Genomic DNA, 26806 nt, shown 5'->3' on the forward strand with positions numbered 1-26806 from the left:
ATACTACTGTCTACTAGGTGTTACGAGTGTCAAGACTGTGAAAATAATACTCTGTTTTGTCCCATTATTTTATTATTTACTTCATTGGCGTAATTTTTAAGGTTATTTTTTTCATTGGTGATGTTATTTTATGTATTGGTTTAAATGGGTGCTGCCATTTTGTCTATACCAGTGTACCTGTACCAGTGTTTCTTAAACGTTTTTTTTTCCTCGGGAACCAATCTTGCTGCCACTGCCTCCAATAATCATACTGGAGCAATTTCCCATCATGAAACACTGCACAAACCGTAGAGGATCCTTTCCCATTGAATACAATGGTTAGTCACATCTTTGAGCAACTCAAAAGGCGGCAAAGTTTAAGAAATTATGGCCTATGTGATCCACCAGGGTTTTTAAACAAGCATTATACATGCGAGGTGATCTGCAAAATCATGGTGGCTGTGTTATAAGATGGCTATGTTAGAATGTCACAAACATTTTGACGTGAGCAAGCCATTCAATCCAGCAAAGCTCTCCATCCTAACCACTTAATTTCTTCAAAGAAACATCAAGTTGAGTTCTGAAAGTCCCTAAAGTTCTACTCTCTACCACACTACTTGGTAACGTATTCCATGTTTTGATGGTCCTATGTGTGAAGAAAACCTTCTTAATGTTTGTGCAAAATTGCCTTTGACAAGTTTCCAACTGCACCTGTGTGTCAATGTATCTTTGTTAAACTCACTTAAAAGTAACCGCCTGGCTCCACTATGCTAGATCCTTTTGTAATTTTAAATAATTCAATCATGTCACCACTGAGAAGGTTCAGATAGTTTAAGTTTTCTCATAGCTCATTGCTGTCAGGACTGGAATCAGCCTAGTCACTCTTTTCTGGACCTTTTCTAGTGCTGCTATGTCTTTTTTGTATTCCAGATGGAGTTTAAGCGGTGCATTATACTGTTAAGTAAAGTGGAACTTTCTTTGACTTGTATTTCACACATCGTGCTACATAACCTAACATTCTATTAGCCTTCTTAATTGCCTCTATACACTGCATGGAAACTGATAGTGACGAGTTCACTATGACTCCCAGGCGTCATCCCCGCTGTTTTGTGAGCCGTTCTAGACCTTTTGAAAGAGCAATGGACACTCGCTTTTCAAGTCTCACAGCACTTATCCCTTAAACACTTCTAGGAAGGCTCTGCTTCTGTAATTGCCGTCACAGTTAAAACCAAGCATTTATTTGAGAGGAGATGTGTTGCTCAACAGTAGGAATGGGTTCATTTAGCTCTGGGTTCTGGCTGTTTCGAGTAAACGTGGACATTAATGCTTAAAATAGGACGGCATGTGAAGGGAGGGCAAAACAAAATAGCCCTATTGAGTCCCATCCTGCTGTTGATCCGAAACAGCCACAAACCTATCTTTGGGTTCGATTTATAGCAGGCATAACTGGCTTCAAAATAAAACTAAATGCGTCATCCCCGCTGTGTTGTGGGACGTTCTAGATGCCGATAAAGAGCAATGGACACTCGCGTTTCAAGCCTCACAGCACTTATCCCTTAAACACTTCTAGGAAGGCTCCGCTTCTCTATTCGGCTTCACAATTATAACTAAGCATTTATTTGAGAGGAGACGTGTTGCTCAACAGCAGGAATGGGTTCATTTAGCTCTGGGTTCTAGCTCTTTAGAGTAAACACAGACATTATTGCTTAAAACAGGACGGCATGTGATGGGAGTGCCAAACAAAATAGCCCTAAATAGTCTCCTCCTGCTGGTACAATGAAATCGCCAGACAACTATTTCTTTAGTTTCCTTTAATGGAGGTATGACTGGCTCCAAAATAATATCAAAGTTGTTATCCTGGGATTATAATAGGCACTTCTCCCATTTCTTGAGTCGGGTGGAAGAGAACGAAGCGTCTTCAATGAGGAGTTGAGGCAAAGAAATAAAGAAAAGTAGAAGAGAACTGTGTTTCTGCTTTTGTGTATTGCCAAACTGTGCTGTACATGCAGGAATCTGGGGAAGGTGTTTCCCATGAAAAAAGGGAAAAATAAATGTGTGTTGCACCTGCACTTTTGTCTTTTCCTGTCTGTGTTGGTTTGGGTGGATGGTTCACTCCCTGGTTGTCCACAGCGAGCAGACAAAACATTGTCTTCTTTGAGAACGGGATCTTTTTTGGGAGAGACTGCTTTTTTCCCAACATAAATGCCTGTATCCAAACAGATTCAGTCCCCGAGTACTCTTTGACACTATCTCAAAGGCAATCTTTTTTTGACTTATGTATCTTTTGTCCTAATGTTTACTATAATTTCATGTTAGAATGTGATAACTCTGTAGTGGGTTCACCTATAGATATGCACTTATCAGAACTATAATAACAGAATATTGTCTACCTAAAAAAACCTGGACAGAGCATTATAAATGCAAATGACTAAATTATTATTTAATTCATAGATGTGCACTGTATTAAGACTATAATAACGGGCCATTATTATATAAAAAAAGCCCACACATGACAGGATTAATGCGATTAACTTAATTACCACTTCAAGCTGCCGTAACACTCTGATTCGTCTTTAGAGACTTACATAATGATACCGTATGCAAGGATGGTACTCTTCTACTAGTTTTATATCTGTTTTATAAGATCATATAGATTTGTTTTGTTTTTTTATTTATTTCTTATTCAATAGATAGATAGATAGATAGATAGATAGATAGATAGATAGATAGATAGATAGATAGATAGATAGATAGATAGATAGATAGATAGATAGATAGATAGATAGATAGATAGATAGATAGATACTTTATTAATCCCAAGGTCAAACTCACATATTCAAGCAGCAGCATACTAATAAAAATAATATTAAATTAAAGAGTGATAAAAATGCAGGTATAACACACAAATAATATTAATATTCTTAATATCTTTATATATAATCTTCATTTGGATCTTGATCTTTGTTTGTCCACGAATTCACTGCCTTGTGTGGTGTTCCTGCTGTGTTCAGTAGAGGGCAGTAATGATGGAGGAGGAGAGGAAGTGATTGGGAGGATCATTGGATGAGGTTGGAGTGTGGTGATTAAAGAGGACTGAACTAAAGGAGACTACGTGCCGTTTGTACTGGCTGAATACACAACACCTTGCTTGTTACTTTTGTTTAGAAACACTGTCGATAGCACTCTTTGTGTTTAGATCTGGCGTTGACACCACTCTTTGTGTTTAGATCTGGCGTCGACACCGTGCTTTGTGTTTAGATCTGGCGTCGACACCTGCTTCGTTGTCGAGACTGTGGTTTTTTGTGTTTCTATCAACCGTCGTTGGCAGCACTTCATCCAAATCGAATGTTCACCCACTCCTTGGAGTCGGCAGTCAGAGTATATAAGTCGGGCACACTTCTATAATTTTCCATCAGTCGGCGTTTGGAGTTCAAGAAAGAAGCATTAGTTCTTCCTTCCTCTTTGGATTGCCACAAAGCAACCTGCAAGATTGGAGAAAGGTTGAGAAGAGATCGTGAGAGGAAACGACAGCGTCATGAAAACGAGACAGACTGTGAATGAAGAGAAGCAGAAATTCTCCTCCACCACCACATAATTACTATTCGGACAGTGATTCTGAGTAGGCCGTTCCTATCAAATCAATGTCCAAGGGTTTTGTTTTGTAATTTTGTTTCCCTTATAAAAAAATCATAATGCTGTGCGACGAAGGGCCCAGTTCACGACTTTAAACAGGGAGCCCTTCACAGACAACTTTAACACGTGCAACGTAGTTGGGCGCACATGGCTAGTTCATTAATATTAGTATTAATTAATATTCATTAATATTCTTGCTTACTCTTATTTGTATTTCTTTTCTTGTAACTTTCTCTTTGACATCTTGTAAAGCACTTTGAGTTCCATTCTTTGTATGAAAATGTGCTATAAAGAAAAATGTGTTTGTTCTTGTTGTAAGCACTGACTGCTGCAAACACCTTATACTCAAACTATGATATATTTTTCTAATTCGTGTGTTCATTCGGGAGTCGAATAAACCATTCTGGAGCTTTGATAGTTCACAGCTCATATCTACAATCTCATCCTGCCTGACAAGTTTACATTCAACAGAGGAGTACAAGAAACAATCTGAAAAATGTCATTGCTCTTTGTGCTTTTGAGAATCATATGGATGGCACCTACCTGTTAATGACCATGAGCAGCTGACTTGACCCTCATATGTTTGTGTCACTCAGGCCAAAGCTGATAAAAACCTCATAAAATCATTAAAGGTTACTCACCAGTGTGTTCTTCTCTTTTGTGTCCGCTCACAGTCTACCATCCATCCATCCATCCATTTTCCAACCCGCTGAATCCGAACACAGGGTCACGGGGGTCTGCTGGAGCCAATCCCAGCCAACACAGGGCACAAGGCAGGAACCAATCCTGGGCAGGGTGCCAACCCACCGCAGGACACACACAAACACACCCACACACCAAGCACACACTAGGGCCAATTTAGAATCGCCAATCCACCTAACCTGCATGTCTTTGGACTGTGGGAGGAAACCGGAGCACCCGGAGGAAACCCACGCAGACACGGGGAGAACATGCAAACTCCACGCAGGGAGGACCCGGGAATCGAACCCAGGTCCCCAGATCTCCCAACTGCGAGGCAGCAGCGCTACCCACTGTGCCACCGTGCCGCCCACAGTCTACCAGTTCATTCCAAATTTGTCACCAAAGGAGATTTCTTTCCATTCTGAGCCTGTAGGGAGGAAGCAAGCAGTACAAAGTGAAATGAAAAGTTCTTGTCCACCACACATGTACATCCATCCATTTTCCAACCCGCTGAATCCGAACACAGGGTCACGGGGGTCTGCTGGAGCCAATCCCACCCAACACAGGGCAGAGAACCAATCCCGGGCAGGGTGCCAACCCACCGCAGGACACACACAAACACACCAAGCACACACTAGGGCCAATTTAGAATCACCAGTCCACCTAACCTGCATGTCTTTGGACTGTGGGAGGAAACCGGAGCGCCTGGAGGAAACCCACGCAGACATGGGGAGAACATGCAAACTCCACGCAGGGTGGACCCGGGAAGCGAACCCAGGTCTCCTAACTGCGAGGCAGCAGCGCTACCACTGCGCCACCGTGCCGCCCCACACATGTACACCATTTTAAAAATCAGAACTTAGTAGAAATAAGCATTTTCCTGTGTGAGGAACTGCTGAGCTAAAAGTAACAATCACAAGTCACCAGCTGTTCAAAACCTTCAAATGTTTAACAAATGTCTAGTCTATTAAAACCAAGTCACAGGAACAGAAAGCAATATTTCAAAACTGAGTGCCTGCAACTTTAGGCATGAAGCTGATGGGTGTATGGTGTGTTATTGGAAAATGTGGAAAGGTTTATATGACTGTCATAAAATAGCAAGACATGTGACAGACAGTGACGGTCTTTTCAGCAACTAATCAAAAGAGAAACCAGGAGAGGTGGCGCAGAAGTCCATAGCAGACCGATGACGTAGTACATTATGGCTTCAACTAAACATTGATAAAAATAAGACTTTTAATACACTGAATGAAAGCACAAAACATCTGACAGAAAATTTTCCAAGACCAGTGCCCGACCAGATTTATCAGCTTTTAGGAGTGTTTCAATTTTATTAGAAGACCCTCAGAACATTTTGTATTTTTAATATCTTACTACTAATAAAAAAGTAATAATAAAGTAGAGGTCTAATAATTAATTTTGGAGGTGTGCAAGTGAACCTGCTTAGCACGTTACTCTTTATTATGATACAGTACACATCCTCATATTATCAGGACATGTCCTACCTCAGAAAAGACCAGCGGCTTTCTTTCTATTAATTTTTTTGGCTTTTGCTTTAAAAGCTCAACAATGAACGCAAGAACAGCAGCACACCAGCACTGATCCTAGAGGGTCTTAACATTGACATTTTCTTTTACTTTAGTTTTGAGGTTTACTGACTTAGAGTCAGGGCTTTTTATAACTGCTGACTTTAAAATTATGGATCTCACCATCTTAACTTATTTTTATTATTACATCTTTTCCTGTTGTTTCTTGCTGACTTAAAAGATCAACAAACACGAATGGCATAATCATAAACATGGTATATTATTAATTCTTGTCATTTTCAACAGTATATTAGTTAATACTTTATCATTTTGCAACAAACATATCAGATATCACTTGCCAAAAACGTGGCAACGAATGCAAAAACTTATGTCATTTATTTTCAATGGATAGTTCAGATTTTAGTGCTTCATCATTTTGTAATGGACACGTACGATTAAATTATAACAGAATTCAGCAAAATTGGATATGCTAAATAATAATAATAATAATAATTAAAAGCCTTGGAACATCTCCCTGAGATTGTTTTCTCATCAATCACAAATTTCATGAATCCTCAATTGACAACACTCCACTAAGCTTCATCTTTAGCTTTGTATGGACCAGACTGACCTTGGTTATCAAGCATGACTTGCCTCAATCCTCTATAGTGAAACTGAAACTGCCTCAGATAAGCCCGCGTCTTGATCTAAGCGACGTTCACTCGCTAAGCGCACTTTGTGTATCATCCACGAGTTCTCTGAACCTCCTAGCATATTGTCTGTCAGCAAAGTACTGTTATATCTGTGTCAGCTCATCTGCTGTCTTCCACCCATGTTCTTCAAGTCCATTCTGCATTCTTTTGGGCTTATCATGTCCAGTACAGATAGTGGAATACTGTTGTATGATTATAATTTTTTATTTTGTTACATGTAACAGTATAGTGTAGTTTGTGAAGGAAAAGTTGAAAAATGTACTGAAATGAGTGCATTTAAAAAGCAAACACCCTATGATGGTAGGGACAGTCGCCCTTCTACACCAACAAATTGAGTTGATTTTAGTTGCATAGAATGAACTTCAGAGTTCAATGTTTTTTATTTTGTTGTGTTTACATAAGAAAACATTAAACGTGCCTTCTCAATTGATTCCAATAACATAGAGAAAAAAAATATTGAACAAATACAGACAAAGCAGGTTACAACTTGGACAACAATTTGAAAATATTTGCAAATGGTGGCCATCTGATTGCTGCAAGGCACTGTGAGTTCATACATCTCTCTCTCTCTCTCTCATGGCCAACATTAAGTTTGACAAAGTTTACCCAAGACAAGGTTCCTTGGATCCACAAGGGTCAAGCCAAAATGTTCCTGACCCCTCCCTCAGCCCTCATGTTCTTCAGTCAGCCAGCTAGGAATTTGTCTACAGCAGCACAGAAACCTCTACTTAAAGGATCCTTTGACTCGAGGTGGCACCTGGATCTGGAGATGGCTGTCATTGCAGCATGGTTCCAAGGAATCACATCCATGACTGACAGGCACCACGAACTGTAGCATGGGATATTTTGCATTTATACAAAATCTCCCCCTGTTCCATTATTGTGCTAAATATTCAGCATTTTCCAGGTCTTTTCCTTGTGGTGGTGATGAAGTCTTCATTGACCCAATGACACTGAACTCCATACCAATGTCCCACTTCTTCTTAAGGGGATTCCTGTCCCAGTAACAGGATGTATGTTGTCTGCAGATGTCCAAGAACATAACATACGCATCACGCCAACTGCTTAATCAAAAAGCTGCCCAGAACAACATCCACACTTAACATGATGATTTTCAGTAAGCTTTTTAAGACTCCATTCCTACACATTCTGCTATCTATTTTATTTACTATTAAACTCTTCTGTTGGTGTTATTATACTTTATAGCCATTGCTTTTACATTTCTAAACTTGGTCATTATAGCTCGAGTGATTGAAGAAATAAAGTTGTAAGAGCCAGTCTTAGAAAGTTAAAGTTTTGAGTTAAACTCATATTAATGTTTGCTTATTTGAATGGAATATACATTTTTTCTATAGTCATAGACAATGGTATAGTCTTTTCCCCTTAAACGTTAGTAAGAGATAGAACCTTCTTGCTATAACTAAGAAACAGTGTGATGATTTAGTCAATTGTGTTTAGAACAGGTCCCAGTAAACAGGGACTTGAAAGACACATTTTCAACTCAGAAATAGGATAGGCGTACAGTTTTCTGACCGTCATCGTCTAGAAATGGTTCAGAAACGTTTGAAGTGATTTGCAACGATTCAAAATGTAACAAGATTTAAGCTTTGAACAGAACTTTGCTTAACAAGAATTTTTCTTTTTTTTTGCTATTTTAAATTTTCTTTTTTGTGTGAACTGTTTTACTTTGAATTTTAACTAAAGCTTTTAAAAACGAAGATATTTTGTCTGTGGAATCAATTCGACGCGTCAGGCTTTTGTTGAATCCCATTTTTTGAGTCAGAGCTGCTGAACTTTGGTAATTTTGGAAAAATCCAGCTACAAAAGTAATTATTCAGGCACCAGGTACAGCAGGGATCACCATTTGCTCATTCCTGCAAGGTTATCAAGGCCGAGAAGTCACACCCCCATAGACAGGACATGTGTAGTAGAAGTGAGGCATCTTTGGTTGGTATGAGCCATATAAAACAAAGGTGTTAGTGTGGGAGATAATGAGTCGCTGTGTGGTGTACCGAGGAGTGATAGGCATTGTAGTCCTCACTCATACATACTTATGTGGACAGGACCCTATGTAGAATACTAGTGAGACAGGAGGTAGAGCGTCACTCATTCATAACTGTGTGATAAGATCTGTGCATGTCTGGGTGTTAATCTCGACATGCAAGTGTAGACCAATATAACTAACCTGTTAAGTCTTACTCATCAGTCAATAACACAAATTTAAACATACTAATACACCTTCGAGCACATATGGAACATACCAGAGCAGACAAAACCTCATCCTATACATCAGTACAAAAACTGTAAGCACACATGCACCAAACATGGCACAAAGGAAATCTGTAAAGAGATAAAAGGATATTTTAAAAAGTAAATAAATGCAAAAATGAGCGACTTCTCTGTATCCGGCAGGCAGGATCCCTAGGCTAGTAAAAAGCAGATGAGATGTCGGCTTAAAATTCAGCTATCAAGGCACTTCACTGCATCGATGATAGGGGTGCTCTGATCAAGTTTTTTTTTTGATACCAATCACCAATTTCACGTTAATTGATCAGCCGATATTTTTTTTATCCATAAAAAAAAACGTTACACTAGTGTCCTGCATAACCAGACAAAAAGAAGTTTTATGTCATATATTAAATTTAATTTTTATAATTAAATTGTAGACCACAGGTGTTAACTGTTCATTTATTAACAAAATGATATTTGGTAGACTTATTGTTCAGTCACCATAATACCAAAATAAAATTTCCTTAAATTACAGGGAGAGACAAAAAGAAGTACCACATTTCAAACATTTATTCTACACAAACATCCATCCATCCATTTTCTAACCCGCTGAATCCGAACACAGGGTCACGGGGTCCGCTGGAGCCAATCCCAGCCAACACAGGGCACAAGGCAGGAAATAATCCTGGGCAGGGTGCCAACCCACCGCAGTCTACACAAACACTACAAGATAAAATAAATTTCATTATGACACAAGAAAGGGTATACAAAATAGACGTTTTTCACTGAGTTTTAAAAATAATGTCTTCAAGGTGGTGACCATCATTAGCGATTCACTCTTAGAGAAGATTTCTGAATGCTCGCATGACTCGTTCAGCCAAATAGTGGTGATTTTGTAGCGAAAAGTGTCCTTGAGGGCTTCAGGATTTTGAGATCGGTTTGTGCGTATACCTTCGACTTGAAATCAGGCAAATGTGAAGGCCACCCGACATCACCACACAGGGAGACCAGCTTACCCGGAAACATCTCCCGCAAAACTTGCATGGATCTCCGCGCCGTATGAGCTGTTGCTCCATCCTGTTGACACCAGGGATCCACCACACCTATTTCTTCCAGTTGGGGCCACAAAAAAAGCTCTAGCATTTCAATGTAATGTTCTGAAGTGACAGTGACCCTCAAAAAAGTAAGGGCCTACAATGCCAAATTCTGTAGCGGTGCACATAACTGTAACAGGCTCATCTAGCGCCTTCAACACCATCCAACCTCTGCTCCTTAGGGACAAGCTGACAGAGATGGGAGTAGATTTTACCTGGTGGCATGGATCGTGGACTATCTTACAAACAGACCTCAGTATGTGCGTCTCGGGAACTGCAGGTCTGGCATTGTGGTCAGCAACACAGGAGTGCCGCAGGGGACTGTACTTTCTCCGGTCCTGTTAAGCCTATATACATCGGACTTCCAATACAACTCAGAGTCCTGTCACGTGCAAAAGTTCGCTGACGACACAGCTATCGTGGGCTGTATCAGGAGTGGGCAGGAGGAGGAGTATAGGGACCTAATCAATGACTTTGTTAAATGGTGCGACTCAAACCACCTACACTTGAACACCAGCAAAACCAAGGAGCTGGTGGTGGATTTTAGGAGGCCTAGACCCCTCCTGGACCCCGTGATCATCAGAGGTGACTGTGTGCAGAGGGTGCAGACCTATAAATACCTGGGAGTGCAGCTGGATGATAAATTGGACTGGACTGCCAATACTGATGCTCTGTGCAAGAAAGGACAGAGCCAACTATACTTCCTTAGAAGACTGGCGTCCTTCAACATCTGCAATAAGATGCTGCAGATGTTCTACCAGACGGTTGTGGCGAGTGCCCTCTTCTATGCGGTGGTGTGCTGGGGAGGCAGCATTAAGAAGAAGGACGCCTCACGCCTGGACAAACTGGTGAGGAAAGCAGGCTCTATTGTAGGCACAGAGCTGGACAGTCTGACATCCGTAGCAGAGCAACGGGCACTCAAAAGGCTCCTATCAATTATGGAGAATCCAATGCATCCACTAAACAGTGTCATCTCCAGACAGGAGCAGCTCCAGCGACAGACTGCTGTCACCGTCCTGCTCCACTGACAGACTGAGGAGATCGTTCCTCCCCCACACTATGCGACTCTTCAGTTCCACCCTTGGGGGTTAAACGTTAACATTATACAAAGTCTATCTATCTATCTATCTATCTATCTATCTATCTATCTATCTATCTATCTATCTATCTATCTATCTATCTATCTATCTATCTATCTATCTATCTATCTATCTATCTATCTATCTATCTATCTATCTATCTATCTATCTATCTATCTATCTATCTATCTATCTTATTGTGTAGGAGTGTCTGATGAAGTTCATGAGGGTTGGTTTCAGCCCAATAGTGAAAGTTTTGCTTATTTACACAACCATTCAAATGGAAATGTGCCTCATCGCTGCTGGCATCCTGATGAACGATGTGTAGAATGTATGCGCACAACTCTCTACGGCTCTCCCAGTCTCTCTCAGCGAGTTCCTGCACTACCGTCATTTTGTATGGATGGAAATTAAGGTCCTCATGCAAAATCCTCCTTTAACAGATGTTGGAAATGCCTAAGGCAGAAGCAGGTTTGTGCACTGAACGTCTAGGAGACTGCAAAAATTGATGCCCTTACAGCTTGGATGTTTTCAGGCATTCATACAGTCCGAGGATCTCTTGGAGATTTTCCATTCAATGTTGTACCAGTCTGTCTAAATTTAGCCACCCACTGAAGAATTGTTTTCCGATTTGGGATGTCACCATTAGGAGGAATGCTGAAGTGCATTCGGAAGGCACATTGCATAGTGATGATGGATTTGTTGTTTTTGAAGAATGCTTCATCAGTGAAAGCACAGTGTGCACCAAACCAAGGGATGTTGTTGACTGAAAACTGCAAGGGATCGCCGATCAAAGGACCTCCACCCCAACCCACTCGACTACCTCTACATCATGCAATGACCTTGAGAAATGTGGTACTAAATTTTGGCTCACCCTGTACGTTGTAGTGGACAGCTGGAACCCTTGCCTATGTGTTGGAAGGAATGGAGAAGAGAGTGGGCTCAGGACATTGTCTCTCCAGGAATACTAGAGAGCAGGCCCCTTGGGTTGTTGTGGCTCCACAGATTCCCGAATGGGCACTCTGGGCATTAGAGTTTGCTGCAGCCCTGTTGGGTGCCACCAGGGGAAGCTGTAGGCTCAGCAGAACCCTGCATGGCAGGAGTGCCGCTGGAAGGAGATCACTGGACACCTGGAGCACTTCTGGGTGCTCTATGAAAGAAGCCAGCTGCCACTACTGGGGGAAGGCATTTCCCCCATGGGAAAAAATAAAAAATAAAAACGTGGGTGCGGACTTATGTCCCGTGTCTGTCTGTGTAGGGTTTGGGTTGCAGGAGCACCCTCTGCAGGCCACAACACTTTACTATGTACAAAAATATTTATGCATAATACACAAGGCATAAAAAGAAAAAGAAAAAGCTCACAATTTACGGCTGTCATATTGTTTATTTTTTTCTGTAATGTAATCTGTAACAAGGCTTAATTAAAAAAAGTAGTTTTCACCATTTGTCTAACATAGATATATTTTCTCACACAATCCGATATTGGCAATTAAATGCTGCTTAAATGTAAATATACATACGCCTATAGGTTTTAATAATTTTAAATCATTAATTGTACTATAGTGTTTTGCTGTTAAAATATACATTTACTATATTTATATAGGTGCTTTTTTCTTTTTAATGGACTGAAATCTTGCCGTGCCCACAAGGTCCCCTTGCTCAAGAAGGCACATGTACAGGCCCCTCAACATATGTTTGCCAGTGAACATTCAATTTCAATCCATTACAGCAAAGTGTGTTACCAATGGGGGTCACCTTTCTCAATATCATCTTCACCTCATGAGGCAAGATCTTGCATGGAGCTCCAGACTGAAGGGTGATCATTGCTCATTTTATATTTCTCCCATTTCTGAATAATCGCACCAACACTTGTCACCTTCTCACCAAGCTTCTTGCTGAAGGTCTTGTAGCCCATTCCAGCTTTGTGCAGGTCTACAATTTTGTCCCGGACATCCTTTGACAGCTCTTTGGTCTTGATTATATACATAACTAGTTGAGGTCAGGAGAATCTGTCATTGATTGATCGATTGTAACCTGTGTGCCACATGGGCACACAGCCAGTCTGTGGGAGCCAGATTTCTGGCTGGGTTGTAGGAGATCAAATACTTATTTCTCTCAATGACATGCAAGTCAATTTATAACGTATGTAATGTGTTTTTTTCTGGATTTTTGGTAGATATTCTGTGTCTCTCTCCATTAAAATAAAACTATCATGAAAATTAGAGACTATTTATTTCTTTGTAAGTGAGCAAACTTACAAATTCAGCAGGGGATCAAATACTTATTTCCCCCATTGTACATAGAGCCCCATGTTTGAAATGTTATTCACATTGTGAGGAGCAGCACTAGCTCAAATATGGCTACTGCAATGGCCAAGCAGTGGTGGGTTTGGACCACCAGACCAAAGCTGCTATAGCTGATCCAGGGGTCCCTCCAAACCCCAGACTACCAAAGCAGGTAAGATGAAGCAACACAAGAAATAGACAAAAAGATCTCAGAAGATCATCATGGATACATATTATACAACTGCAGAATTGGAAACAACTCATTACACAGAGAGAACATACAAATCATGGGGACAGAGCCCAGCAAGTGTTTCCTTATACTAAAAGCTATTGAACACAAAATGGTCATTAACAAAAAACTCCTTCATGAAAATTCACTTCCACAACATGGACACTCAAAACACTAACAAGTGCCCAGATGCTGAAAAAGGCATCTGCAGTCTCCACCATCATCCACACTGGAATAAAAACACAAGAACATCACACCCACCCAGGAAACCTACCTGGCAACAGCGAATAGAAAACACAGATTAAGAACATCAGACATAACTTACACATATTAGCACAAGAACAGACAAACAAAACTGCAAAGAAATCTTCAAAATAAGAATAAAGACACATGAAACACAAAAAGCACAACGAACAAAGACAAACACACAGATACAGTTAAACAAAAAACAGAAGCTAAAACAGTAAAAATTATGCACAGTATGATGTGGATGGAGGTTACAAGTTCTGGTTTAAGAGATTCACCACTTGCAGAGAAATGGATGGACAGTACACACAACCCATAAGACACACTGGGTTTTAGTCTTCTTAGCATTATTTTTATCCCAGAAAAAAAAAAAAGAGTCAACAGCTTTGAAGTTTGCAAAAAATATTTATTTCTATCGCCCATTTCCATACAAATAATGCATTCAAATTATTCTACAAGATGTTAAAAGAATGAAAGAAATCCTGAATCTTTAGATAACACCTTAATTTTCCAAACTTTTAAAGATGGAAGAAACATGTCTTGGACAGTTTTGTAATTTGAGCTTTTAAACTACATTTGTTGTTAAGATGAATATCCTTCCTAAACTTCTTTTTTTATTTCAAAACATTCCAATAGATATCAATAAATCATTTTTTAAGCAATTAGATTCAACTATAACCTCATTCATTGGAACTCAAAACACTCACGTATCCGAAGAGTGACCCTACAAAGGACCTCAGGCAGAAGGTGGGCATGGCTTTACCTAATTTCCAGTTTTATTACTGGGCAGCAACATACAAGCCATAAAAACCTGGACACAAATGCAGTGGAACCTCGAGATACGAGTTTATTTTGTTCCAGCACTGAGTTCGTATAGCGAATTTCTCGTATCTAGAACAAACTTCCCCATTGAAAATAATGGAAATCCAGTTAATCCGTTCCACACCCCAAAAATATTAACATAAAAATCAATTTTCCTAGCAAATAACACTGGATAAATAATATATACTGTAGTCTACCTTTAGTAAATAACACTGGTAAATAATATAACTGATTATTAAAAGAATCAAAACAGGTGTCCAAGTGCAGTAGAGCATTCAATAAATCTTTAAATAAATAATCCTTAAAACAGTTGTGAAGTGGAGGTTTAAAATACACAAGAATAACAATCCTTTAACACGAGGTTAAAACGTCAACAGGAAGCAGTCTTTAAAAAACAGAAGACAATCCCCGGTGCTTCTTCTCTGTTAGCGTCTCACCTGCGGGCTCTGCAACAGGCGAGACACTCTTAATGCAGCTGACCTTCTCTACACCGTCCTGTTTCAGCTGTTTGGCTCGCCTGTTCAGCTCACTGTTCAGCTACATGCGAGCCTGCACTCGCTCGCTCTCCCGCACCGACTTCTTCCTGCTGCTGCTGCTGCTTCCTGCCTCCTCCTGCAACCTCCGTTCTCTCTCTTCTCTTTTCTTTTACTTCTTCTCCCCCTTAACCGGCTCGCACTTCTCTATATATGTGGGGAGGACATGACAGCTGCAGCCCATCAGCCACAGGAACATATGAACATACACAGGCTTGGCTCACAATAGAAGTAAAATCCTGTAGTACTTCTTTATACTCCCTGCTCTGCGCTCCAATAAATGCAAGTTATCACAGATATACTAATAACCCAACTGTGCTTTACTCACTCAGAATATGGAACCAACTTGGAAAGCATTTTAAGATGGAAAATCTTTCATCTGCGGCACCTCTGCAAGAGAACCACCTCTTTCAACCCTCGCAAACATATCCAGTTTTTAATATTGGGATTAAAATGCTCAGAGATCTTTATATAGACAACATCTTTGCATCCTTTGAACAATTACGTTCCAAATTCAACCTCCCAGCTACACATTTCTTTCACTATCTTCAAATTAGAAACTTTGGTTAAACAGAAACTGCCCGATTTTCCTCACCTCGTACCCTCCACCATGCTGGAAAAAATACTGCTCAGTTTCGAGGAATTAAACACCATTTCCGCATTATATAAAATCTTATTAGAGTCCCTAACTTTCAAAGACCCAAGAGGACATTGGGAAGAAGATCTCTTAATCAATATATCAGAAAAGGAGTGGAAGGTAGCATTGCAGAGAATTCAGTCGAGCTCCATATGCGCAAAGCATAGAATTATTCAACTAAATATTATATATCGAGCTCATCTGTCTCGCTTAAAACTGTCCAAAATGTTTCCAGGGCAGGATCCAACCTGCGAACGCTGCAACCAAGCTCCTGCCTCACTGGGTCACATGTTCTGGGGCCTGCACTAAACTAACATCATTTTGGACCAAAATTTTTAAGTGCCTTTCAGACAGCCTTGGTGTCACAATCCCTCCTAACCCACTAACAGCTGTGTTCGGTGTTCTTCCAGACAGACTTGAAGTGAAGAAGGACAAGCAAACTGTGATTGCATTCACTACACTTTTGGCACGCAGACTTATTCTGTTAAATTGGAAGAATCCTAACTCTCCTCTGATTAAGTCAGTGGGAAACCGATGTTTTATATTATTGGAAATTGGAAAAAATCAAATTCTCAGTTAGAGGATCTGTACAGAATTTTTCAAAACCTGGCAGGATCTAATCAATATTATTTTAGAATAAGAGAAATAACTATTACCGCATTTATTTTCCTTCTCCATTTTTTATTTACCTATATATATTTCTTCCTTTCTTTTGTTTATTGTAGCCTTATTAAAAAGCCCTAAGCAATTCTCCTTTGGCTAAGCTCTCCTTCTCAGGGGTGGGGTTTGATTTGTCTTCAATATTTTTTTTTTGTTATAAATTGATCTATTTGTATGGAATCATTACAATAAAATTAATAAATAAAATTAAAAAAAAATAATAAATAAATAAACTACATTTTGGAGTCAAAGATAAGGCCTAGATTGTGGGCTGATTCAGTAAAACTAATAGTGATTCCAACCAATTTAAATATTGACAAAATATTGTTGCAATCAGCATTATTTCCTCCAATAATAAACATCTCTGTTTTATTTGTGTTTAAAGACAAGTAGTTCTCATCCATCCACTCCTTTAATTCACTAACACATCTAATAAAAGACAACATCGGAGAAAAGTTATTTGGTCTAAAAGAAAGGTATAACTGGGTGTTATGTGCATATGATTGAAAATTAACATTATGTTTTCTAATGATAGATCCCACTGGAGGCATGAAAAGTGAAAGCAGTAAAGACCCCAAGTACTGAGCTTTGCGGGACTCCATATTGAACTTCTATGTATAATGATGGAGTACTGTCAGTGCATTTCTGTATATACTGAAATCGATTTGATAAATAAGAACTAAATCAGGCAAGGACATTAACTGTAAGCCCAATTTAATTTTCCAGTCTGTGCAATAAAATAGAATGGTCAGTTGTGTCAAACGCTGCACTTAAGTCTAAAAACATAATTACGGTGGAATTTCCTAGATCAGAGGATAGCAGAATTTCATTTACAACACGCTTTAGTGCAGTTTCTGTAGTAAGACTAGTACGGAACCCAGAGTGGAATTTCTCAAATAAATTACGATGCATAAGTGTGGGACTAAAGCTGACTTTTCAAGTATTTTAGAGAGATAGGGTAAATTTGATTTGGGTCTTGCGGAAAGAAAGCCCCCGGGTACAGACAGACAGACACCAAATGTCCAAAACACACGTTTATTGCTGTCCTTTCTCTATACAGCACCACACAATGCTCTATTAGCCAAACTCAGTCCCTTCTTTCTCTCTCTGTCCTTGAATTCTTCTGCCTCCTCTGCGCCTCTCCCCACAAGCTCCGTCTTCCTCCTCCCAACTCCGGCTGATGACTGGAGGGAGGCAGCCTCTTTTATCCCTACCCAGATGTGCTCCACGTGCCCTCTGATGAGCACCCGGAAGCACTCCGTGTGTTCCTGGTATTCCTTCCGCCAGCACCTCCAGGTGTGGCGGAAGTGCTGACATCCAGGGCTCCACAATTGTCCGGGTGCCCCCTGGAAAGTGTCCACGGGCCTCTATAGGGTTGAGCTTCCATGCTCAATTCCCGTGGCCCCCATACAAACCAGGGTGGCTGCCCTCTCGTGGGCTGGGGGAGGCATAGTCCCTCTCCTGGTCCTTCCAGGCGTCCTGGCTGGGCACAGTCCCCAGCCGCCCGCCACAGTCTCTAGTTATTAAGTATATGTGGGTGAAGGACTGACTTTTTAAGTAAAGGTTTGATTACTGACACCTTGAGTGCATCAGGTACTGTACCATGCAATAATTAACTATTGATTATGCTAAGAATTGGTGCTGCACAAACAGCCTTTGTGAATTTTACTAGTTTTGTTAGCACTGGATCTAGAGAACAACTAGTAGGTTTCATTTTAGAAATTAAAATTAAGGCTTTCTGTTCTGTTACAAGATTCAAATTTCTAAAGTGCTGAATGCCAGGCTAGACAGGGTCTGCTAGGCTAGTATGAGGTTTGCACTGTGATGCTGAGATCTGGGATCTTATTTTTTTTAATTTTCTCATTAAAGAAGTTTATAAAGTCTGTATTGCTAATGTCTGTTGGTATTTTGAACTGTAGTTCTGAATTCACATTTGTTAAATTAGCCACTGTTCTAAACAGTACACAAGGATTATAATTATTATGTATTATTTTAGAATAGTAGTCTGAGCAATCTTTAAAGAGAGCTATTTTATATTTTTTAACATTCTCCATCCATGCAATTTGAGTGAACTGCAGCTTTGTTGTTCTTCATCTATGCTCCAGATAAACAACAGCCTATGACTTAAGATTACAAGACTGTGGTCTGGATGGTGGTCTAATCAGTCAGCCACACAGTTTTACTGCCATATTTTTAGGATAATACAATAGATCCCCTCCAGTTAGGATGAAGAGCATCTCTCTTGAAAAATGAAGACCTTTCCCAAAATTCATCCCAGTTGTTCACAAAGGCTGTGCTTTTATTTGCATGCCAAATTTCTAGTTACTGCGGTGGGTTGGCACCCTGCACGGGATTGGTTCCTGCCTTGTGCCCTGTGTTGGCTGGGATTGGCTCCAGCAGACCCCCGTGACCCTGTGTTCGGATTCAGCGGGTTCGATAATGGATGGATGGATGGATGGATGGATGGTTTCTAGTTAACAGTGAACAAGATGCAATTTGCTATAAATCACATCCCCTCTATATAATCTTGATAAGGTGCCACATACAATTCAATTCCGACATATTCTTTCTGCTATGGTGCATAGGGACATGCAGTTTCCCTTTAATACCTCATATTGCTGTAAATAAATATTGTTAGTGCCAACATGTAGCAATAAGGTAGATACTTCATCATGAGCCAGAGGATCCAATTTAGCCTGAATGTTACATATAGGGATGCACCGATACCGAAACAGGTATCTGGTGTCGGCCTCGATACCACATTTTCTAAAGTACTCGTACTCGTTAAAAGTCCCCCAATACCGGGGACCGATACCACGGTCTGAGAAATGTCTATGTTTGAGCGGCGTGTAAGGAGTTAATCACAGGCGCCGAGTGCCCGCCCCCAGGCCCCGGCTGCAGCTCAGAGCGGGGAGAAGGCGAGGCGAGAGATGTCAGCCGTGTGGAACTATTTCAAAGTGAATGAAGACGACAAAACAAAGGCGGACTGCAAATTGTGCTCAGCGAAATTGTCCAGAGGAGGCTCAAAAGGTAGCGCATTTAACACAAGTAATTTAATCAAGCACCTAAAATCCCAACACGACGACGAGTACAAAGAGTTTACCCACGCTTCTAAACCAACACAACCCACGCTGCAGCAAACTCTTGCAAGACGAGAGAAAATGTCCAGAGACAATCCACGTGCTGTGAAAATAACACAGGCAATTATCGAGTACATTGCATTGAGTGACCAGCCACTCTCGGAGGTAGAAAATGTGGGATTCCTGCGTCTCCTCCATGTTCTGGAGCCCAGATATGATGTCCCAAGCCGCCGCTACATGACTGACACGGAGCTGCCTAAACTACACGACTCCGTGAAAAAACATATCCACAGCCTACTGCAAGCCTCCTCTGCGTTTAATTTCACCACGGATATTTGGACAAGCAGTGTTAGCCCCGTGTCGCTAATTAGCCTAACCTCCCAGTGGATAGACGAGAGTTTCTTGTTTTTTTTGTTAAATTATATGACTAAAGCTGTTACCTGTAAATTTAAATCATGTTTTTATTAAGTACTCGGTATCGGCGAGTACTGAAATGCAAGTACTCGTACTCGTACTCGTTTTCCAAAAAAGTGGTATCGGTGCATCCCTAGTTACATACCTTCACCCCTATAAGGCATTTAAAATTAACTGCTGGTTTAACATAGTTTGGAATTCCAACATTCTGCATATGGAATGACCAATTATGACCCCTTTCTTCTTTTCAGGATCCACAGGCGTGCTACAGAGTGCCCAGAATAGTGCCACCAAATTGGTGACCTGGGTGCCGAGGAACTAAACTTTGGCTTCTTAGACCACCATCTCACTGTTCTGTTACTCTCCCTGTGGCTGAATTGGTGTTGTTGATTTCGGCCTCATACTGAGTACAATGGGACCTGGAAAGAGACTGAAGCCAAATCATTAGTAGCCAAATTGTATAAATACATCAAGTCAATTCAGTTTTCGGTTTGCTTAATTGCTATCAAGTTTCTAACGTGGTCCTCCAATTTGTGTATTTTCCTGACCAATTCTAAATTAACTGAGCATTTTTGGTAGGTGAAGTTGTCTGCACTATCGGCCAGAAAGCCTGAATTGTATGTGAAGCAGGACACACAACATATTAACGTGCCCTCAACGGGCAGAGAGCAGATAGAATTTGCATTCAGCACCGAGTTTGTCTTTATCCATTTCTGTTCCCTTTTTGCTTTCTGCATTCAGCTGAATCATTAGGAGACCATTGGCTATAAACTTTCACCACCCGCTGGGTGATCAACTTCATGCTGTTGGTTACTTTTTCTTGTCGGATGTCGGCATTACTCCAGCTGAACTTTACTGACTAATTTGATTAGTTATCGGCTATTCTTTTCAGACACTGTAAAACTCTATGTGTGTGTGTGTGAGATTCCACTTTCACTCTTCTGCTCGCTGCTCAGCCCCACCAGATGTTGTGTAAAATAAGGAATAAGCTCATTATTAAAATGTTTCTAACATCCCTAAGCTGTCTTCCTGGACATTTGTTTTTTACAATTTTCTATCATAGTTTCAATGTAATTACTTATCTAGGAAATTCTTGCTCTTTGTGGTTTTTGGAATTGTCTTCATGCCACGTGCTGCCAGCCTGTTTTTGGCTGCAGCGTGGAGTAATTGGTCGTGCAGTGTTCTATATTCTTGGCTGATTGTACTTTCAAGTTGCTGAGCAGCATAAGCAAAATTAATATTTTGGACTGGGAAATGAATCAAAGTCAAAACACCAATGAAAGGGTCATTACCAAAACAACACTGACCAAGAAGCTGAGCGCAAAAAACAAGAATGTTAAGCAAGTTTGGAGACAGAAGGGGAAAAGCGTTAAAATCTGAACAAGATTAGAAACACATAAAGTAAGGGTTTTGCTTTTAGTGTTTATTCAAATCATGAATAGTGAGTAGAGTATTGTGTCTTTATTTAAACCAGCACTTTGAGAGTCAATACGTCTTGGTGACACTCGTCATGTGCTTAACAGCCACAGAGCAGCATAGCCATCAAAAGTTCCAAAATTGTGGCACCCATACAAGGAAACACACGAAATGGTGGCGCCCATGAGAAACAAAATGGTAAGAAGATGATAATTAACCAAAGAATGATAAATTTTAATTGATCATTAATAAATAATCATGTTTTTTGAAAGTACATTTTAGGCAAGTATGAATTTTATTCCCCATTTGAAAACAGCCGAAGGAAGCTTATAAGATAGGAAGATTGCCTTATAAATATATTAATGGGTTCTTTTAATTAACTCATGGGAATTGCAGGCACTTTTCTAGGTGCAGGGTATCTTCTGTCTATCAAATTATGCTTCAGATTACGTAATTTTTATTCTTGTCACCATTTTGTTTGATCTCACACTTGTCGTTTTTTTGTGTCAGAGTATTACTGATATATTTTTTTAAAATATCCAACTACCCTTTGTGTTGTATAGTTTTTTTTTCTTTTATTTTGGCTACCATTTTAGTTTGTTACTGCTGCCCACATTTTGTTAGCTCATTATTAGGGTAGTGTCCTCAGATGTTGTGACTTGTGGTAACCGATGCTGTAGGTTTAAAGGGTGGCTTTCCTATATGAACAGTGGATTTAAAACCCAAACAAACTTTTTCTAAAATTTACCATTGCCTCACATCTTCACTCGCTGGTGCCTCAGGCACCGTTTGCGTCATCTTTGCATGTTCTCCTCATGTCCATTTCCAAGTTCCCTTCAGCTTCTTCTCAAAGTCCTTCAGCTACAGTCTGACCCCTGACCAATGAGTGACATCCCCTGTGATGGGTTGCCATCCGGGTTTATATTTTCCTCCTCTGAGCCCACTGCTACTGGTAGAGACTGCAACATCTTGAAAATCTGAAATTTGAAAAAGAAGGTCCAGAAAATGGATGGATGGGTGAGAAGCAAACTAAATTAATAAAAATGCATAAAGACATAAGCGGGTTAGGAAATTGATGGACGGGTGGAGACATGAGTCAATACAATAAACCGACTTTAGGTAAAACTCTAAGGGCACCAGGTCTGCTCTAGGTGGTTGACTGCTGAAGTTCTCAGATTAGGTGATCTCCATTCACTCTACTGAGTGTTAAACAGCCATCACAATGCATCAATCTCATGTGTTATCAGAAAAGGAGCTTCTTGTCCAGAATGGAGAATTTAAACACTTTGTCATACAAATCAGTGGAGTGAATACGAAGAAACAGTGGGGATTTGATCCTGTGTCATTTGTCAATCAAGTGGTGATGTCTGACTTATTCAGTGAGATGAGATTTAGTCAGTCAGTCAGTTAGTCATTACCCAACCCGTTATATCCTAACACAGGGTCACGGGGGTCCGCTGGAGCCAACCCCAGCTAGCATTGGGTGCAAGGCAGGAACAAATCCTGGGCAGGGTGCCAGCCCACCGCAGGACACACACACCCACACACCAAGCACACACTAGGGACAATTTAGGATCGCCAATGCACCTAACCTGCATGTCTTTGGACTGTGGGTGGAAACCAGAGCACCCGGAGGAAACCCACGCAGACACGAGAAGAACATACAAACTCCACGCAGGGAGGACCCCGGGAAACAAACCCAGGTCTCCTTACTGCGAGGCAGCAGCGCTACCACTGTGTCACCGTACTGTAGATGAGATTTATGAACTGATTATATGAAAAAGAGCAAAAATATAAAGAAAATATTGCAGAGTTAATGGAGAATAATAATACCATTACAGGGACAGATTTTCTGTGTTATATAGTGCCCTTTGTGTTGACAATACAAACTACAGTTACTAATGGGAACTCACACTGTAGTTTCTCAAGCAGGTGTGACTCTCTCAGGGTCAAACAGCAAGGTCGACTTTGAAAATGAACCTGCGTTCTTCTGGCAGAGCAATAAGGTGACGGCAAGTTAAATTTGAGTGAAGAAGGAACCCAATGTTGGCTTAAAAACCTCTGTAAAGAAAACCAAAGTGAACATCCAGATAATCCACTCCGAGTGTCACTGTGTATCAGGAGACACTTCACTGCGGGGAGCTCAGGGTTCAGGGCTTCAGCTCCGGTCTCCACTTTCTACTCCATCACACTGGACATCGACTCAGAACCTGCAGGCAGTAACCATCCAGCACACAGTGGTCATCCACATCTGCACTGACATCTACAATTATATTTCTATCTAAATCTAAACATATTTATACACATAGTTTAAGAAAAAGGAAAGTCAATATGCAAATAAAAAACCTCCAACACTGGATATGTGTAAATGCTGCCCTCTTGTGGTCTCATAGGCAATTTAAATAAAAACTTTTCTTACATTTTTTAATCCTTTTCCAGTCTTTTTAAACATTAAGGCTGTGTTGAACCCTTGGCACAATTAATTTCAGGCCTATCGTAGCCTCTGCTGTTTGCATTTCTATGTGCTGATTTTCTCTGAAAGAGCTTTACTGGGTTTTCTCTTGAAGAAATTTGACTGGCTGGTTAGGGGGGCCACCAGGGTGGTATGGGACATGAGAAGGACCTATCATGAGGCGTGGAGAGGTCGGTGGTGACACACCTGGCAATCAGAGGTTACTGTCATACACCAGTCTGAACAGACAGTGACCACTAGGGGGCATTAGATCTGGTTAATTTTGTACAGCACCACAGAGGAGTCCATGTTCTGTTAGTTATTTTCAGGAAGGTATACCCAAGGTTTATCAAGATGATATATGTAATATTATGGGATTACATTATAATGTATTTCTTTTTATTAACTTGGGGTTCCACTTAGTATGTAATATCAATTGGTTAGCTCCGGTTTCCTCCCACAGTCCAAAGACATGCAGGTTAGGTGGATTGGCAATTCTAAATTGTCCCTAGTGTGTGCTTGGTGTGTGTGTGTGCCCTGTGGTGGGCTGGCACCCTGCCCAGGGTTTGTTTCCTGCCTTGTGCCCTGTGTTGGCTGGGATTGGCTCCAGCAGACCCCCGTGACCCTGTAGTTAGGATATAACGGGTTGGATAATGGATGGATGGATATCAATTGGTTATAGAGGACTGACGGCGTGTTAATTTCATTTCTAAGTATATCACAATTCTGAAAACAAAACCTCCAAATATTGTCCCAATACGAGCAATTTGTCCAATTCAAAAACAGTTTTATTTATGAGAGAGTGCTGAGCCATCACCTATGGCAATGAACTCTGCATATTGACTGAAGCACTAGATCGCAGATATGAGCGGTGAAAATGAGTTTCAGGGTGTCTGGGCTCAGCCTTCGAGAAAGGGTGAGGAGCGCAGACGAAATGTTTCTGATAGGATGCCTTCTGGACACAAGCCTGGGGAAATGTTTCATCCATGTCCAATTGGGAGGGGACCACGGGGAAGACCTAGGCTGGGTTGGAATGAGTCGGTGTTCTGGGTGTCTTTGCTTAGACTGCTGCCTCGATGACCCAGGCTAGGAGTTATTTAATTTTTTTGCTATGAACGTTAGTATTTTTACAAAATTATTAAAGTTTAGTTGAGGAGAGGCGGCCGGGACCTGCTTATTTTCCCAAATTTTAAACCTAAGCCAGAAGCAAGAAGAATTCGGTTCACGTCAGCAACGCGAAACAGGTAATTGTTATTATTATTATTATTATTTGTATTATTTTGTATTAATACAGTAAGTGAGTCAGATGGAATTCTGTATCATTGCCTGTGCTACTGTGGTTGTTGAAGCTAATGGAAGGCGCTCATCCGAATGAGCCGTCAGCATGCAAGATCAGGTGACAGGTGACAGCCCACGGAGAGCTGCAACTGAGCATAAAAATGTAAAACTTGAACAAGTGGACAAATGTCGAGTCTTCTGACTGGCAGGCATTGTTCCAGTTACTTGGACATGTGTGATGTGCATAACAGGCATGTCATTTAGTTTTGAAGTGAGGTATCTGCGCACCCATTGTGTAGGCCTAAGTAAAGATGACTTTTTTTTTCGGTAACGAAGCCGAAGTCTTAAATTCAGAGTTATAATCGTGATGGCGCTGTCCAGAAGACAGGTGTGTGTCAGTGGACAGGTCGAGCTGTTAGATCTCGAATTGTGTTTTTGAAGTGATCTTTCCAGATTCCAGTAACCCTGCACCGTTGTACGAGACACTTAAGGTGTGTTTCTACCCACAGTTCCCAATTTGGCATACGAGGGCAGAGGCCGAGGTCACTTACGGACTTCAAAACTGTAGTTCATTTTTCGTTATGAGTTAGTAATCCAATCGACATGCGACATGTCCCGTTTTGAGGTCCCACACCGAAGGGGAGGACAGTCACCACGAACTGGGACTCCTCAATTGAGCTCACCGCTCGTCTTTAGATTTGTGAAGCACACCACCAAGTTATGGGAGAACATGCGGACTGCACTCGGATCACACGGTTTGTTCGAGTCAAGAACCCATGATCTCTGCCTCCTTCGAGATGCCCTGGACCTGTTTCTGTTCAAGTTGCTTTGCCGCGTTAGGAGCCTTAAATAACGGGACTGTTTAGAATATTAATATGTTTAAGTGAATGGGTCTCATGGATGGGAAACAATGTTTATAATGCCGCACGTTCATGATCAACCGCTATTGACATAAGTAACAATTTTATAGCCCCCCTTTCATGGTCTAGTGCCTTTGTTGTCCTGTACCAGAGCCTATTAAATGTGATTTACCTGATTTTGCAGCAGCATTTTGAGCATTAATTGTGCCGTACTGTCAGGTTTTCCCGGCCAGTGTCTCGTGACAGTAGTGCGCGCACACATGTCGGTGCGTCGGTGCTGCGAGCCACTGCCTCGCTTTGCATTACAGGTCACCGATGTGCCTTCTTGACCTCCATAGCACTCCGGGCTGAGGTGCAGTAGAGACCCCCTAATGGCACAAGACGCTCATTACAATACCCACGGGGTATTAATACGCCAGTGCAGTTGCAGTTGTTAACACGTAGCCTTTTTTCTCGTTCTTCTTCTGAACGTAAACAGCATTACACCAGAATACGTAACGTTTGCAATTCAACTGGACACAAGACAAAAGCAAAAAAATACAGAGGGTGACAGAATCCCTCCGTACTGTTTCCTTTCCCAGACCAATGCTCATCTAAAACGTTTTTCCTGTTATTTATTTTTTTACGCCCGTATCATGAAAAGGAAATTGGGTTCAAATTTTGCAGCATGTTGGGGGCGCGAAACGGCGAAAGCGGTAAGAGACTTCAGGACAGCAAGAAAATAACCATTTAGCTAAGGACTAATAAGAAGAGGCATGTTTGTTACTGAGGATGAATTTGGGTTGTACAAATAATAGATTTTTAGATATCTTTTGTTAATTGATTTTATTTCAAAAAGTAACAGTGTACAATAAAACCAGTACAATTTGTACACCAAATAATTTCAAAATTAATCCAGAAGAACAAACAGAAAATTTTTAATTATAAAGGAGGACAGGGATGAAACAATACCTAACAAAA

Source organism: Erpetoichthys calabaricus, chromosome 16 (genome assembly GCF_900747795.2).
Source record: "Erpetoichthys calabaricus chromosome 16, fErpCal1.3, whole genome shotgun sequence".
In the NCBI taxonomy this organism is placed as follows: domain Eukaryota; kingdom Metazoa; phylum Chordata; class Cladistia; order Polypteriformes; family Polypteridae; genus Erpetoichthys; species Erpetoichthys calabaricus.